The sequence below is a fragment of the Lathamus discolor genome, chromosome 9, assembly GCF_037157495.1.
Source record: "Lathamus discolor isolate bLatDis1 chromosome 9, bLatDis1.hap1, whole genome shotgun sequence".
NCBI lineage: Eukaryota > Metazoa > Chordata > Aves > Psittaciformes > Psittacidae > Lathamus > Lathamus discolor.
This window is the reverse complement of record NC_088892.1, coordinates 10110579-10128304: the sequence shown is the minus strand read 5'-3', so window position 1 is coordinate 10128304 and position 17726 is coordinate 10110579. Positions and strand designations below refer to the sequence as shown.

General features: G+C 36.0%; 1 long non-coding RNA gene across 1 annotated transcript in view; it reads right to left on the bottom strand.

The window, feature by feature from the left end:
• Window positions 1-17726, bottom strand: part of LOC136019429 (uncharacterized) — a 370301-nt gene that overhangs the window by 25740 nt on the left and 326835 nt on the right. The window contains exon 3 of the long non-coding RNA XR_010614872.1: window positions 12470-12653. This is a non-coding gene — a long non-coding RNA (uncharacterized LOC136019429). The remainder of the gene's footprint in view (window positions 1-12469; window positions 12654-17726) is intronic.

The window sequence follows — 17726 nt, the reverse complement described above, 5'->3', positions numbered from 1 at the left end:
TAATTTCTTCTGCCTAACTGAAACAACACTATCAACATATAAGAAAGCCATGCTACAAAATCTAAGAGAAAAACTGAGTTTTGCATTTAAGAAGAGTAAAAAACATAAATCCTTCTTTTTTTGTACTGTGAATCAAATGTTGTCAAGAGTTATTAAACTGTTTATATTTGGAAACTGAATAGATAATACATATCCATATAGCTTGTAGTATGGATGCATCACTGTATCAATGAGACAACAAATAGCAAAATGGTCTTAAGAATCTTATTCACATGCATCTGTTATCCACTTTGGCATTTTTAACTCTTCATTCAGATGTACTGTTGGGAACTTTTTCATCAGCACAAATAGAATGTATACACCTGAGAAACATCTGTGCTTATGAATCATAGAATCACTGAAGTTGGAAAAGACCCTTAGGACTGAGTCCTGTAAACCTAACACTGCCAAATCCACCACTAAACCATGTCCCTAAGAACCACATCTACATATCTTTTAAATATCTCTAGGGATGGTGGTGCAACTGCTTCCCTCAGCAGCCTGTTCCAATGCTTGGCAAACCCTTTGGTGAAGCAGTTTTTTCTAATATCTAAACCTCTGCACATGCAACTCGGTGCTATTTCCTCTTGTCCTATCATTTTTTACTTGGGAGAAGAGACAACCTTCTTTAAAGTATGAAAATCTTTTCTCTTTAAGTCCTCTATCAAACGTCTTCTATGAGATCTTTACAGTGTAGCACACACAAAAAATCCTGGCTTCTTAACATCTTTACTTTCATAAATTAGAGATTTAATTACATACCTAATTTCAATCAAGGTATATGATAACATTGCAAGTATTCAACAACTATATAACAATCTCTGGGTTTCTCTCCCAGATGAAGCCTCAGTGCTAAGCTGTTCCAGTCATATCTACTTCCCATCCAAAGCACATATAATATTTCCCAATCACCTACTAGAATTTTGATGCAGATTACCTAGGATCTGCGAAAAGATGAACCTTGTTACTACAGTCTCTGCATTGCTTCTGTAAGGAAAGGGGAACTTGGCACCATAGCTCTCACGAAGAAGTTTTACTTTATTTGTGCTTTGACATTTGACTGGAATACTTGAGTCAACCACTCTCCCCTCCTTTTATTTTTCAGTTATTGCAAATAGGAGATTAGCCAGAAGGAAAACGTGTGTGATTTAAGGAAATTATGCTGGCAGCGCATGCAATAAAACAGATTTTGCAACATCTAGTCTCTCCTTTCAGCCTTAAGAGTAATGTACTGATTTTAGAACTGCCTATAACATTGGTGGGTTATTTAAAATTTAATTTTAAGTGTATGTTGCATATAAGAAACAAACCTAAGTTATTGCCCTTTGTCTCTGAAACTTTGTATTGCTAGTAATATTGACAGTAAAGCAAGAATTAAATGAGGTAGTTTAACAAACCATCTTTTCTTTCTCAAATCAAAAATACCTTATTGACTATTTATTATATTGCAGACTAACATTCAACTGCTAATATAAAGAAGAAAATAATTAGAAATATCTTAGAATCCAGTAGTTTTAGAGTGATTTGGGGCTTCCTGGAATCTCTTTGGGCACTGTGTCATGGCTTGTAAGGAGTTGAAATTTTATTCAGTCATGAGAAATAAATATTCCTGTGCATGGTTTTCCATTTTTAAATATTTATATTTATGTTTCCTCTTACAAACTTGGAATATCTCTGTCAGTGACAGCAGCAAGACTACTGACATATGGTTAGAGAACAGATGCCTATTTTTTTTAACTCAAGATATTAGCTAGTCCACAAGTTTTAGTTATAAATGATTTACTGGGCTATTACGTACAGCAGATTACTCTACCACATCTTCCTGAGAATATATCCTGTGGAGTGACATTCACACACCCTATAAGCTCCAAAAGAATGCTATGCCATATCCCTCATGCCGTGAATAACACAGAGGATTTATGGTCTCTGTGAATTCCCAGATGAATAGTAGGCCAGTGATACGAGATCATCACCTTGTGCCTTTCAGTTCCTTTGGAGCAGAAACTGTCAAAAAGAGTAATCCTGTTTCACAATACCAAGGGTACCAGATTTCCACTGACTTGCTGATCCATTAAAATACTATCATCTATCACAATTCTATTTCATGCAACACTTGTAGTGTTCAAAAAACCCCACAGAGAAGTTGCATTTTTTTATGTACTCCTCAAATCCCTGTGTTGTGATTAGTGAAGAATTGAAAAGGCCCTATCCACTATTGTATTGTGGCAGAGAACGAGATAACCAGGCATAACTTCATACTGTCCTTTCCAGAGATAATGTTGAAGCTATTAATAGCTACGTTTTGCAATCCATATTTCAAAAACAACCCCTCAAAAGCAAATGTTCAAACATGACCTTTAATTCTCTTTATATCAGCAGCAAAGAACCTTTCCAGAAATATTTAGCCCAATGGCACTCATTTTGTATTAGCCCTTGCTCATTCAAGCTTCTTGAACATGTCTGGAGGGTCCTTAAACAAATTTTTTGACACTATTGATGGAACCTTTCCGACAGCTCATTAGGTGAATGGCAGAGAATTCATGAGCTTTTCCAAACATGCCTAGAGACTCATGTTCATCAGAGTTCAGTCCTAGCTAACTGATTGCTGCAGTTCTGATTAAAATGTAAAGTAATTCTAAGCACACAACCTTTGGTGAAGCAAATTCACCATCTGATTAAAAAATAAAATGCTTCAATTGTAATAATAGTTTACCAAAAGAGAATATTATGTTTGCACTTAATGAAATGAGCAACAATTTTATATCACAGAGTATCTAAAAGCCGAGTGGAAAAAGACCATTTTAAACAAGTGACAGCATATGAAAGAGGCTCCTTGTTGTGATGAAGAGATTATTAAAACACACTTTTAACACAAACTGCATGACCCCTGGATGGAATTTCTAATGAAGCAAACATTTTACCCTTCTGACAATATTGTCATTAAAAGTGTTTCAGTGCTTCACAGGGAAATGTTTTCCAATCTCAAATTGAGGTCATATGCCAACAACATTCCAATTAATAGCAAAAAATCTTCTCTTCACATGATTTCAAAATAAGCTACAGCTGTATAATTCATACCCAATATAAGTGGAGGGTGGAACTTCACTGTGCATTAAATTAGATTGGGATGGTTGTTTTGTAAACATTTGTTGCCCCAAAGGGGTGAAAGAAGCCAAATGAACACTTACAAAGAGTTTTCAGGAAAGGCTTATATATTGTAGAATTATTGACTGCGGTAACAAACTCATGCTCACACCTTGAATACCATGCTCACTTGCATTCCCCAAATCACACACTGTGAGACTAATATGGCAACAGTGGATAACAGCGTAGAACTCTATAAAAGTACTTCTCTATAACATAAATATTAAGAGCATTTACATTTAAAATATTAACCTATATAAAATATACAGAATATATAAAGAGGCATAATAAAGAATAAAATTGTGAGCAATAAACAAAAATATTGGAAAATTCTCTTCAGAGGCTCTGTAGAAATGCTACCTTTAAAATAGCATGAACCGAAAATCTATCTCATACACCAACTTAGGCACTGAGGAAACACAGGCACATGACTGATGCATTCTTGTAAAGTGCAAGTCCTATTAAGAAAGCAATACATCCCTCCAAACTCCCACCTCTGTTAGAAAAAGTGCAAAAATATGCCACATATTTTATAACACCCAAAACTTTGTTTCTAGCATAAAAATAACTTATAGTTTATGATCTTCCTTCACTTTATCTCTGTTTATTTTCTGCTCCTCCAGCAACAGAGGAGACTAGCGAGATGGGTGCTGTCAAGCAAGCAGCACAATTCAGTCACTGTGCACTAGTGGCTCCCTCTCTTGAGGACTCCATGAATTAGGGCTTCATCCACTCACAAATATTAAGATACAGAGGGTGATTATTGATAAATCACCTAAAGGACTGCAGCAGCATTTACTAACAGCTGATGTGGAGTACAGTTTTGCCATATCACAGCAGGAATGAAATCGATAGGCTTAGACTTCTGTGTGTCTCCTGTGCAAAGCTTCACAGACAAACTTCTCTGTCATATATATGTGCCAATGAACACAATGTAAAGCAGATTTTCCTTTCCAAAACCTCATGATACAGTACCTTCCAGATAGAGAGCTGCTCTTATATAGCTAATGCATGGCACAAACTCCAGCTGCTCAGCAGTACATGCTTCAACTAACTTGTGAAATCCATATTCTTAGTCTTACATGCAGTGAACAAGCTGACAAAGGAATTATGTCTGATTTAAGGGCCTCTCTCAGAATTGATGGCTTGAAACACATTGATCCTCAGACTTTTAAGCACATGCATAACTTTCAATGTGGCATTAAAATACATCAGCTTCAAAGGGACGTAACAGAGGCTGTAGCCAGGAAAACTGCCTTGCTGCTATACATCTCTGAGTGAACAGAGAGAATCAGTCTTGAAATTGGTAAGTGCAAAAACGTTCACCAGCGTGAACACAACACAGACTGCATTCCTAACTGTACTCCCTAGCTGTTAACTCCCTTGTTAATGGGCTTGTAAAAATAAGATGAGGATGTCTGTTCTCAGGAAAAAAATTGTAGAATTCCTCATGAAGAAAAACAGGATTGAGAGACATTACGACTGGTTCTCAGCAGCTGAGTGATTGGCGGTCTGTCCCAGTCCTAACTACTGTCAGTGCCTTTCACCGACTGATAATACCTGCTGCTTGTGTTCTACCTAAAAGAGCAAATCCTTCTCTTAAAAGTTAAACAAAAAATAAACTCTTTAAATGTTCTGGTTGATAGCGTTAACATTCTCTTCTCTGTCTGCCTTTCCTCCTTTTCTTAAGATCTCCAATGAAAATGCAAGCTCATGTATAACTGGATTCTGAAAATCCACTGGGTATTTATCCATCCTACCTCTACAGCCCTGAAACTGTGACTTGCCAGCATATTCTTTAAGCGTTGAAATCCGCGATGCTCAGGAAATACTTTATTTTTCACCAGTGCCAGAAATAAGCTGAACATGACAAGAAGGTTGAAAAGACTTTCAGTACAAGTGGCCTTTTTTCTCCCACTTCTTGCATTTTTTATAATGTGTTATATAATCAGGAGATAAAGTCCTCTATTAGGTTGTACTTTAGTTATTAAACTGTTCTTATCTCAACCTGCGGGGTTTACATTCTTTCAATTCTCCTCCCCATCCTGCCCAGGAAGGGGAAAAGGGCAGGGTGGGTGTGTATTTGCGTGAGTGAGCAGCTGCGTGGTATAGTTTTTGGTCTAAACCACAACAGTTCCCAGTGAGGATCAAGGATTATGAACAAGAGGCTGCTCTTGTCTGTCTATAGAGGGCCTATCTGCTTGGGCTTACTGGTTGGCAGACTCTCACTACAATGTCACCTGTCCCTGCCCTCCCTTTAATCCTGACCCATAAGCTCTCAGTTGGCTTTTCATCTATCCCGAGGCAGAGCTCCATGCACTCCAGCTCATCCCTGACATAAAGGGTGACACCCTTCCTCATCTCCCCTGACTGTCCTTCCTAAGAGTCTGTATCCCTCTGTTCCAACACTACAGTCATAGGAGCCATCTCACAACATCTTTATAATGCCAATAAGGTCACAGCCCTGCAGGGGTGTGCATGTCTCCAACTCCTTCTGCTTATTCCCCATGCGATGTGCATTTGCATAGAAGCATTTAAGTTGGTTCCCGAGGCCAGCCTACTGGCTGGAGTGACTGGAATTCCTTTGTGCTGCTTTTCAGGTGCTCTCCTGCTGAGCTGTAATCTCTCTCCAGGCTCTGGACATCTCTTGCTGGCACTGGAATCAAACTGGTAGGAGTGGTATGGTCTGAGGTTCCCCTCCCCCAGCAACTTTAGTTTAAAGCCCTCTTCACCAGCTTGGCAAGGCTATGACTGAAGATTCTGTTCCTGTTCTCTGACAGATGGACCACATCAGCCCCTGGTAGGCCAGATTTCTCAAAGTGACTCCCATTGTCTGAGTAACAGAACTCCAGGCTGTGGCACCAGTTTTGTAACCATTTGTTGATTCACCCTTTCAAACTCCTTTGTTTTGACTGGGAGGACTGATGAAATAACTACCTGGTCTCCAAAGTCCCTGCTCTACAGAGCAGTCCCTAAGTGTGCCTAATCTTAGTCTAGGGTGAGAGCTAGAGCAGGGAATCCAGTAAACTACATGTAATAGTGTAGCTAACCCCTAGAGCTGCAAACACTCTGATGCTTTTCCCTCCCTTCTTTTATTTTTAAGAAGTTCATAGGAACATTTCTTTTTCAGCCTCTGAACATAATCACTGAGTTTCATAAAGAACAAGATTCCCACAAGGCTTCATAAAAGTTATTCTCGGTGTTACAGCTCTACTTCAAAGGGGGAAAAAAAGCCATTTTACAATAACCTTGCTGTAACAAAGTGCTTACAGCCAGGGTGTTCATTGGAAATAAAAAGGAACCCTTTGGGACTATCTGTCCAATTGCCATATAAAACAAAGCAAAAAATAAAGTTCTGGATGCTTAGCTGTACATTAAGCTACTGACACCCGCAGTATCAAAAATGAAGGAATAAAAAGACAGGCTAATTAGATAGCAATATCTGAAGTGCTGGTCTTTGTGAATTATATTTGCTTTACATCACATTTTTTAGTTGAAATTCTTAACTTTTTAGATCAATCTATCATCACTTCCAATGCACTTTGTACTAATACAAATCCTTTAAGCCCCATGTGGGCTAAAATTTGACATATGCAAATGCTGGGACACACACCTTAAATACTGAAGTGATGAGGACCAAATTAAACCCTATAGTTCTAACTCTCTGACTTAATGGCTGTTTTACGCCTGAAGAGAAATATCATGCCATTTTACTTACATTTTGGCTTTTTAAAAGCAAGTGCATATCTAAAGACCTGGGTGGTTGAGATATAAATCTTCAAAAGCCAAACCCATAGAGGATACAAAGGAAAAATCCATAAAGCAATATTGTTTTTTTCACCTCAGCTTGCAGCTTCATCTTAGGTCCACATCACTTTGATGCTGCCTTTAGTTATTAAAACCAGACATTTTTATTAATTCACATAATGAGAAATCTCTATCCTGCTAGAGGATGTCTGTCTTGCCTTCTGTGAACCTTTATGGCTTGCCCTTCTACACCTTTTCTATGAGCACATCCATAGTGAAAGGCTACTGTCGCATCAGGGTAAAAACATTCTGTAATCATTATATTTCGCAAGTTCCTTGTAATGTCAAATACATTTGGGTACATTAGGAACGTCTCATCAAGCAGTTGGTCCATAGAGGATCGATCTGATGCCAGTGTAACTAGCACCCAAACTAACTTCAGTCTTTTCTTCCTCACTCTCCCTGAAATCTTGAAAGCAAGCCTACAATTCAAGAAGGAATATGTACCATGCCTATTCTAAGAAACACCTATTAATAAAAAAGGACAGTTTTACTAGTGAAATAGGAGAAACATAAGCATAAAAAGAGCCTTTGGAAAGATGTGAAATGCAGATATCTTCAACTCTTAACACACTTCTATTTCTTACTTGGAGGTTGTTTCATCACTTCACTGTGAAAAGGCCACCAGATCAGAGTGAGGTGCTTTATACAGTACATTGTTTAAATGAAAGATTGAGACTATTTTCTGTTTAGAAGACTTGCATTGTGATTATGCAACTGCCACATTTCAAATTTAAAACTTCAGTGCATACAGTCAGCTTGCGTGCATTTTTTTTCCAAGCATTTTCTGCTAGGTCAAAACCTTTATTTTTCCTGTTCTATTCTTACTTTAACTTAAAATTAATAAACAAGATTAGAAATATTTATCTATCCACACTTTAATAAAGGGAAATAAATTTGCTGATAAATTTATTTAAACACGTAACAAAAGGAAAACTTCTGACCAAAGTCATACACCGTGAATTAGTTTCACGAATAGCCTTGACCAAAATAGAGATCTTCTACTTCAAGAACTCTTTTCTACCCTCTTTCATCTACACCCTCTTTCATCGCCTCTGCTTTTTTGTTGGAGGTTTCTTAACAGAATAAAGCTCCCTAGCACTTTATTAAATATGTAATTTCTAAGGGTTAATATGAATTTCTCAATATCCTCCTCCTTGTCCGTCTACACTGAAAATAGAATGCTTTCTACTTGTTTTGCTTTTATTGGCAACTGAAAACTTTTAAGTGAAATCACAGTTTTGGTGGAACCAACATGGCAAGGATTTTCTTTCTTCTGATTACTCAAATGTTGACTACAAATGCTGCATATTAACCAAAGTACTTGAAGTTTAAATACCTGTATCACTCAAGCTAAAGCTCCCCTACAGATAATGTATGTAAATGCAGCTGAATAATCTTACTGAATTTTTGTAGGCACATGTACATGTCAAGGAGTCCACTTCTAATTACAAAGCAAATACATGACAATGTAATTTCATTGACTTCAGGAAAGCTACTTGCCATTTATACCTATGTGCTTGCTCTGTCATCACTGAAGTTATTATTCAAATAAAATTGCAAGAAGAAAACTTTTCAGGTAACATCTTCCATCATCTCTCAATTTAAAAGATGTGCAAGTTCTCATGCACCAATGGCCATCATCAAATGCTGTAAGGTCATAAATTTACCAGACACCTTTGTTCCTTGACATTTTCATGAATCAGTAATTCATTTTCATTTTAGTTGTTTTAAAAATCTCCACCAAACATGCTCATTTTAACACAGGTCAGCCTGAAGTTGACACCTGATAGTTATTGCACCAAGTAAAAAAGAAAATCACCTGTATTTCCTACATTTACTTTTTCATGCTCTTCCTGAAGTAAGACTGAGTTAACACCTATTGCAAACAGGAGTAAGAATCTTAGCTTCCTTGGAATGGTTTGAAAAATATTTTGAACCCTTCAATAAAAGAAAATTAACAGGAGATTCACTAGTACTTAAATTAAAGGGAGGATGATTGAATTTTTATTCACCTCCGAGGGAGGAACAGAATCTAGCTAAGGATGCACTAACAAGGAAGATGCAACAACTCAGAGCTGCTTGCTATTAGCACCTGGACCAGTGAATCAAAAGAAATACTTCAGAGCCATAAAGGGAAATCACACCAGTAGAAAAGAGTTTCCTAACCTAATCAAGAAAGAAAGAAAAAATATATATTGGGACAAAAGAAATAGACAATGTGTTTTAAAGAACTTTCTGAAATGTCCAAAGTGTGTTCATAAGAAACGGCATTTGCTCTCATTCAGAGTATAATCTATAGGTCCTACCTAAGTTAATGAATAATGGATAAAGTTTAGACTGAGGTAAATGAGAATTTTCTATTCTCTCAGCCCTACAAGGGAACTGGTCAATTCTTGAACAGCTCTGGTGAGAACCACTGATGTGCTTTTAATCAGCAGTTTGAAAAAATGTTTGTAACACAGGCATCCATGCTTATTCATATCCAGATATTTTTTAGATATGTGTCTGAAATAACCATGCACTTTGTTGTTTTATTGTCCTTGGGCCTGACTACTTATTACTACTAATGAGTTGCTGCTAAAATTTAAAAGTGACGGTACTTTCACAGATTTTCATTCTTTGTTCAAATTCTGAAGATTTTCCTATCTCATTCTTTCTTATTAGAAATAGCTGAACAAACCTTGTCTAAATGGGAAATAATCACGTGAGCTGATGATTTCCAGAAACACATAAATTCCTCAAGAACTGTGCAATTTAATCTTCAGAAATATAAACAAACTTTATTTCCGTAGTGCAGGATGTTGTAGTAGGATGCATATTCCCATGTGCACCATGCTATTTTGAAAGAAACTGATTACATTTATGACTATGCTTTCATTCTTTTAATAACCATATTATGAGCAGACAAGTGGCTTCAGAGTTTGAATGGCGATATAATAATTCAACCATGGCACTGCCTCTGACACTTGGCTTTTGGCCTTGAGCTTAAGCCATATTAGCTGTAAGTGTTTATTTTGTAATTCATGCCTTGTTGCTTAATAAAGAGATGATTAGAGCACAATAACTACAAGGCTTTTTATTCAACAAATTAATAAGTATTTTCAGAACCCCTTAGATTAGTGTTTCGATTTAAAAATGAAGAAAGGTGACAATATGTACTTGAGAATTTTGGACAACAGCTACCATCACCTTCTTAGGGGTCAGAGAACTGTAGAATAGAGAGAAATAGAATGAGATGGGATTTAAGGGAGTGCTACACCAAAAAAAATTGACACTATGTAGAATAGATATTTCTGAGCACATGAATATACATTAACTTCAAGATGATATTTAACAGTCTGTTGCAATTTGCCATAGAAAGTTTTTTCTAGTGCTTGGGAAATGAAGACTTCCAGAAAACTGTTAACTTCACAATATGTCTGACCATATCAAGTAAGAAAACAAAGAAATCAAAATTTCTATGAAAACATTTACATTAGAGCAGCCTTGTAAACTAACTTGGATTGCTTAAGTAAACTATTCCAAATCATTATCAACAGTGATTTTATGCCAGTAAGACGTTAACTGCCAATAGTCTGAGGTTGTTCATTGAGAAGTCTATGGCACATATTTGCTATCTAGAAAAAGTTTACACTAGAAACAATGTTCCAAGATAAATATGGTATGCTACATGATCTATTTTGAAGCTAGCTCAAATCACTGCTGGTGCAGTCTAAAAATTGTAACTGATTTGTCCTTAAATGCCTGATCAGTGTTTATAGACTAATATATGCTTACTATCTCTCAGAGGTAAATTTTAGACAAAAATTCTACCAACGTAGGGCACAAAATACAAAAAAAAAGAGAGACTGAAAATTACAATAATAAGCTAGCAGTGTTTTCCTTATGGAGGATAGTGATTTTGTCACAGCCTGATAAAATTGACATTGAAGTAATTGTTGTGGGCATTTGATCAATTCTTCATAAAAATTTTGAAGTGAAAAATTAGAATTTCAAGAGGTGTTATTGTTGGCTGCATATTATATTTATACCTTTAATTATGTCTGTTTGCAGATAAGTATTTTTTCCTCTTTAAGGTTCTAGACAAATGAGAAATCATAAGCACACTCTAAACTGTAATTCATTGTTTTTAATATTAAAGGGCACTGTCAACAATCCAAAACAAGCTTCTTCTGTATCTTCCCACAGAGTTACAAGTGAGCAACTACAACTAATCTGCTGTATGATACCTGAATACCATATATAGAGCCCTTAAAGATGTTTTAAAAACAAACACACCTCTTTTTTTTTATTGCCAAACAGATCCCAATGCTATTTACCATTTACTTATAGTAGACTTTGGACTGGAATATTAGCATAGTATCAATCTGCTCTGCCTAGATTTTAAACACATAAGAAAGGGAGGCAAAATATGGCTGTCCCCTGCTATCATCTCCGTTTCTGCTGCAGCACACAAAAAAGTCAGTGTGGAAAACCTTCTCTTAAGTCATGGGAAAAGAAAGCAAAGAAAAAAAACATCACCAAATGATGACAGTATATAAGCAGAAAGATCTTACAATCTGTAGGTTAAAAATTCTTTCAAGCTAGGTTAAAGAACTTAGGTAGAACATATCTATAGAGAGGATATTTAATCCCATAACTATTGTAACTAAACTCACGGTAATGTTTTATGTGTCAGATTATGATATGTCAAATAAGTTCCTGTTTTTCCAGCATCATTTGTTATTCTGTAGAATGCTGTGGTTTCATTAATCATACTGAAGTGCAGCAATTACTTCAGAAATATTTCCTGTGCAGTAAATTTTTTTTACTGTATATTGGTATTTTCTGCTCTCACTCTTAAACTATTTTCTATATTCACACTCAGAGCCTTTGCCTTCTTTCTCACCATCTTTGCCAGCCTTTGTTCACTATTGCAAAACAGCCTAATCATTTCCCCAGTTACAGCTCTGACACTGAGTGATCATTCATGTCACAGAATATTCAGTTTGTTTACACATAACTGTTCCATACCAAGCTTTCCATTATATTACACCAGTGATCTCAATTGAATCACACACAGTTGATAATGATACTATCTAGAGGGTTTCCCCCTATTTCACAGCACAAAATTCCTTTTTGCAGCATACTGCAACCATTCAAGGCAATATCAAGGTTTCTGCCTCACACATAAGTAGTGTCTTGATTCCTTTTCCCATCAAAGCATGAAAGAAAATTCTGTCTATGCAACCTATTACCATGAGGTCTAGCAACTGACTCACAAGAGATCATGCTGGAAATACAGTATTTTACTTTGCTTGAAAATTACAAATATCAGATGATCCCCAGGAAATGACTTGCATTATAACACAAGGATAGCTCAGAGTTCTATATCCACAGCAAGACCCCTGACTTTATTAAGAGTCTCTTCTCGTTTTGCTCTATTTGTTCAATTCACATAACAATATGGTAAGAACTGACTTACAAAACTACTTACAGAAAACTGGAAGCCCAAATTGAACAGCACCTTCATATCAGGAGAGATTAAGTGCTACTCTGACTGTAGAAAGTCATGCTGGTACGTGTAGAAAAATACAAATTGCAAGGGTTTTGAATCTGAAAAGGCAGTAGGAGAGTCTCAGCTCCTGAGTTTGCAGAACAAGGTCATTGTGGCACAGCACCTAGTAGGATAATAGAAAACATAACACTTTGAATTATATTCACTTGGACTACTGCTCAGGAATGATCTCCCTCACCATATACACTCCCATTTCTTGGCTATTACATGAATTAACTCAGTAACATATTCAAGAATTTTTCAAACAGGAGACATTGGATTGCATTTTTATGGGACCTGCATGAACTTATAAAATGCGTGAAAAATAAAAATATCAGAAACAAAAAGTCAGTAACAAAAGTAAGGATTGGTCTAGAGAATGTGAAAGTCTAATGTCTGTTTGATATTCTTCAGGTAGAAATAATAAAAGGAATGTGAGCTGAAGGGTGAAAGAAAAAGTCACTGCTTTTAATAAGGCTGGTCAAGTAATTGTATTTGTACTATTAAAAAGAATGATTCTGTTTGAAAATGTAGCAATGCTTACTTAGGAAGATTAAAAGGAAGTTCTGGAAGATAAGGAATGAGGCATTTCTGTGTTGTCTTATACTGGTGGCAGCAATAGGAGAACTCTGCATGCCTACCATTGTATCCCCACACACCACCTGCTTCTGAATCCTATGCTGGAACAATAAACACCAAATTTACCAACCTCAAATCCCACCCCTTCATCTATATGTTTTGTCCTTTTCTGAAATACCAAATACATCTGTAAGCCTCATTAACTAATATATAATTCTTAATTATCTAACAATGTACCAATCACCAAAAGGCCAAAAGTGACTTAAAAATATTAAACAGATTTTTATAAACATGTTGGAAAAACATGTTGTAAATCCTCACTTTATTCTATTTTGCACTACATCACAATTCCTGCCTCCATCCTTCCTCTGATATTTCTGTTGTCTTTTTTATATAAATGTACAAACTGCCAAACAAATCAAAAATTCACCATTGCAGCTTGACTGAAGTTAGAGCTATTGAAGAGTTTTTTGCAGCATTGTATTTGTGCCATTATTCCCAAGGCCATTGACCCAGGAATTCTCTGCTCCCATTTTTTCTGCTTATCTGCCTCCAAGACTGCAGATTAAGCCAAGCTCTCTGTCTTCTGTGACCAAAGTGCAATAAAAAGTAACAACTGAATTTGAAATATTTATTAGGAGTATAGAGAATGAGAAGAGAAAAGCAACCAAGGGAAAAGAAGCAGGAAAAGAGCATTGGACAAGGTTACTTTAACTGCCAATTAATGTTCAAAAATAACCTCAGCAACAAGCACAAATATGACAGTCATGAAAAAGAATAAGGCTGCAGTGTTAATAAATACTTGGTATCAAGTGCAGCTGCCAGAAAGTAGTTTTTTTCACAGGATTTCCTGTGAAATCTAACAATGCATTTTCCATCACTTCTGAACAGACACTAAAAGTCTCAGGTAGAGGTTCAAAACTCACAAGACCCACCAATTTTGGATTTCCAGCCAATTCACTCAGAGAAAGTCATGTATTGGGCAGCCTGTGTCAACCAGTTTAGGGACAAAATAAACAAAGCAGTATGTACTGGTTGCCAAGATAACTGATATGAGGATCTATCTACGGCTTGAAGTTTACAACTTGCTTTGCCAGTTCTGCTGCATCCCCTTGGCTCCTTGTGCCCCTTCAACATCTTGACTGTTTAGATGGGAAGTTCTTTGAGTAAGTATCTTACAAACACACAACAATAAAAAGTAGTGAGCCTAACAAGGCCTATTGGACCCAGGCAGGAATATCTATAAAAACAAAAGAAACATAGAATCAGAATCAGCTAGGTTGGAAAAGACTTCTAAGACCATCACGTCCAACCTTTCCTCCAAGACTGCCAAGACCACCACTAAACCATGGCACTAGGGGCCTCATCTACACATTTTCTGAACACTTCCAGGGATGGTGATGCGAACACTTCCCTGGGCAGCCTGTTCCAATACTTGATCGCCCTCTCTGTGAATAAATTTTTCCTAATATCCAATCTAAATCACTCTCTTGTGTGGACTGTTTCCTTACCATTAATGTGTTGAACTGTTCTGAAATGACTAGTGCATCCTATGGTTTTCACATACCACAACAGAAGGAGCGAGTGATTCCATTGCCAAACTTTTACACAGTTAGTTTTAGATCTGACTTCTCTTTTAATTGTCTGCCTTCTCTTATGTAACCTGATTAATTACATGCCTTTTCTCCTATCAGCATCATGTGTTTGAATACTGGGTTGAGTTGTGACTTTATCTAATGAGCCATAAATACTGTCTTTTATAATATATCAGCTTCTGCCTTTGGGCTTGCGTTACCCAACACAAACTTGTCCTGTTATTCTTCCTGTTAAGTCCTTCACAGTTTATGGTGCTCTTTAAACAGTATTTCAGTAACTGACCCCTATTTTTCAATAGCTGTCTTCCCTAACAGTTATATTCATGAATTAAATTCTATTTTTTAAAGTTTCAAATACCATCCTCTTTAATCCTTTGCTATATAAAAAGAAAAAAATATACTTACACAGCAAAAAAAAGCTTATTAGTAGATATTTGTGCTTGATTTATAAGAAAGAATATAGTTCAAAAGCTAAAAAGAAAACACTACTTTAAAAAAGTACCAAGTGATTTAGGATCTCTGTGTTAACTTCTAAAAATAGACTTAAATTGATATTTCCTAAGTTTTTTTTTTTTGTTTTGTTTTGTTTTTTTTTTTTTTTTTTTTTTTGTTTTGTTTTTTTTTTTTTACCTAAAGATATAGCAAGACTTCCAAAAACCTTAGAGATTTGTCTCTTTGAAACTGATACTGGAAAAATCTTACCCTATGGCTCCCAAGTCACTTCTAAAAATGTGTAAGTATTGAAAGGAATACAAATTGCTCATTAGAGAGCTTGAGGTTTTTAGTGGATATAGAGTTGCAATTAAGCAAAAGAGGTTAATGGCAGTTAATCTGTGACTATAAGTTTGTTTTTGGCAGACAGATAATTTTTTGCCTAAGGAGCTTACTAAGAACACAAGTAAGTGGATGGAGGTGATGGCAACAACTGAGGAACATGTTCCGCTTGAAACACAATTTCATGCATATGAGGCTCTCCCTTCACTCAGAAATATACTATTGAACCAGTGATTACACTAGCACTTTTATCATGTAGTTTGAGCATTAATCCTTACTTCTTGTTTTTCACATATCCCAAGATGCTTATGCAGGAAACATGTGCTAGAAAAGCCATGGATTGTCAGAAACTGCTCCCCTTTGCTTTCCACCCAGATGAAAAGAATTTCCCATTTTCAGGAAGGAATAGGAATTTTCCAGAGTTGCATGTCCTTGAAGCTTTGCTCTGAGTGAAATTGTCAGCTGTTGTTTTCTTACTGCAATATCCATTACGTAGCATATGTTAAAAATTATATTTAATAAAATATTAGCTGTTAAATGCTAACGACAGGTATTTCTATACACAAGTTTTATATTTGTAAAATGTGTCATAACATCACAATATCTAAACTTATAATTATGTTCTGTGTAAAAGCTAGCTTATTATAGAATTTTTCACTCTCCATTAACCCTTACAAAAAGCACAGCAGCCCTGTCTCTTGACGTCTTATCCAACAATCCTCTTCATAATCAGTGTGGCAGAATGAGTCCAACACTCAACAGTCACTCATGTTACATATCCAAGAACAAACTTCTAATTAGCTGAGAAAAGTGAACATTCTTTTTGCCTTGGTGTAAAACAAAATTTTCCTAAATTAAGGTTTACCTCTGCCATGGGAAAAAAAGAGATCAGTTTTTTGAACAAATTTAATATTTAGTTAATACTTGAGACAAGCTAATCTAAAATAAAAGTGTGTTCTCCATTTCATTTGAGCTGTAGATGAATGCTAGCAGAAGGAAAAAAACTAGCACAAATCCACAAAATTAAGAAAAAAAAAACAAAAAATATTTGATCTGATATCACAAATCCACATATTGCTGCAAAGGCTGGTGCCCAGTTTTAGGAAAGAAAATATCATTTAAAAAATACTTGGGAAAGGGTAAATCCTGACGGATGTATTTACCAGTAGAATTATATTATCCCTTTCTGCATGCTCCCAAACCTGTATGTTTACAGCATTTAAACCTGTATGTTTTTACCTTTTTAAAGGAAAGCATTCCTAAACATGATGGAGGACTTTAGTGTATGTACAAACACGTGGTACATGCCATTGTTCTCACAGTATTTAATATATATTTCAGCTCCAGTTTATTTGTAGCAGGTAAAGGTGAAAGCAGAATTGGCAGGGAGACCATGCTAACAAGAATTTAATCTAATTGGATTTCCCAAGTATGCAATGTTAGACAAATGCAATGTTAGACAAATATCTCAATGTTGCACAAGAACCGATAATAATTTACTTTTTCAAAGTTCAATGATTAAAAAAAAATAAAATGGAAGTAATAAAAACAGAGAATATACAATCAAAACATAGAAGTTTTAGGTAATTCTGTTTCTATCCTCACTTTTAAACTTCTATGTTTTACATCCAGATTAACAAATCCCCTTGCAGTTTCTGGCTCCTGAACATTCCTCTTACCACTTCACTCTCCTGCTATTCATTACCCATGAGTGACTGAAAGGGATTTGAAAGACAATTTATACTTTGCACATAGGGGACAAGGTAAACCTGCAGGTTTTGATTACTAGTACAACTGGAAATGAACAGTTTGGCAGTAGTGAGGTAAACTGGATTCTCTAGTGGACTACTGAAGGGTAACTAGTTATATTCAAATAACTTTCAGCTCATTTTTCAGAAAGTGGGTGAATGTGAAGACCTATACCTCCAGCAAGCATAAGCTCAATGAGTTGTAACTAAGTAATGACATATTGACAGCTCAGGGCACAATTTTCAGAAGCTTATTGGACCAGAAACTTATTACAGAATCACATGTCATTTATATGTTCTGAGTTACAGAATTAAGGGAAGACGTCATACGCACTGAGTTTTCTGGATTTCCATATTTAAGCTTGTACTAACCTTACTACCTCCCCAGTGAATGCAATAAGTGGTCAGGACAGTATTTTTCTTACTGACTGTAATATAATGTGGTGTAGTTTTGGGGTGAATATACAGTAAGGTGGAAGACCCACTATATTAAGACCTGCC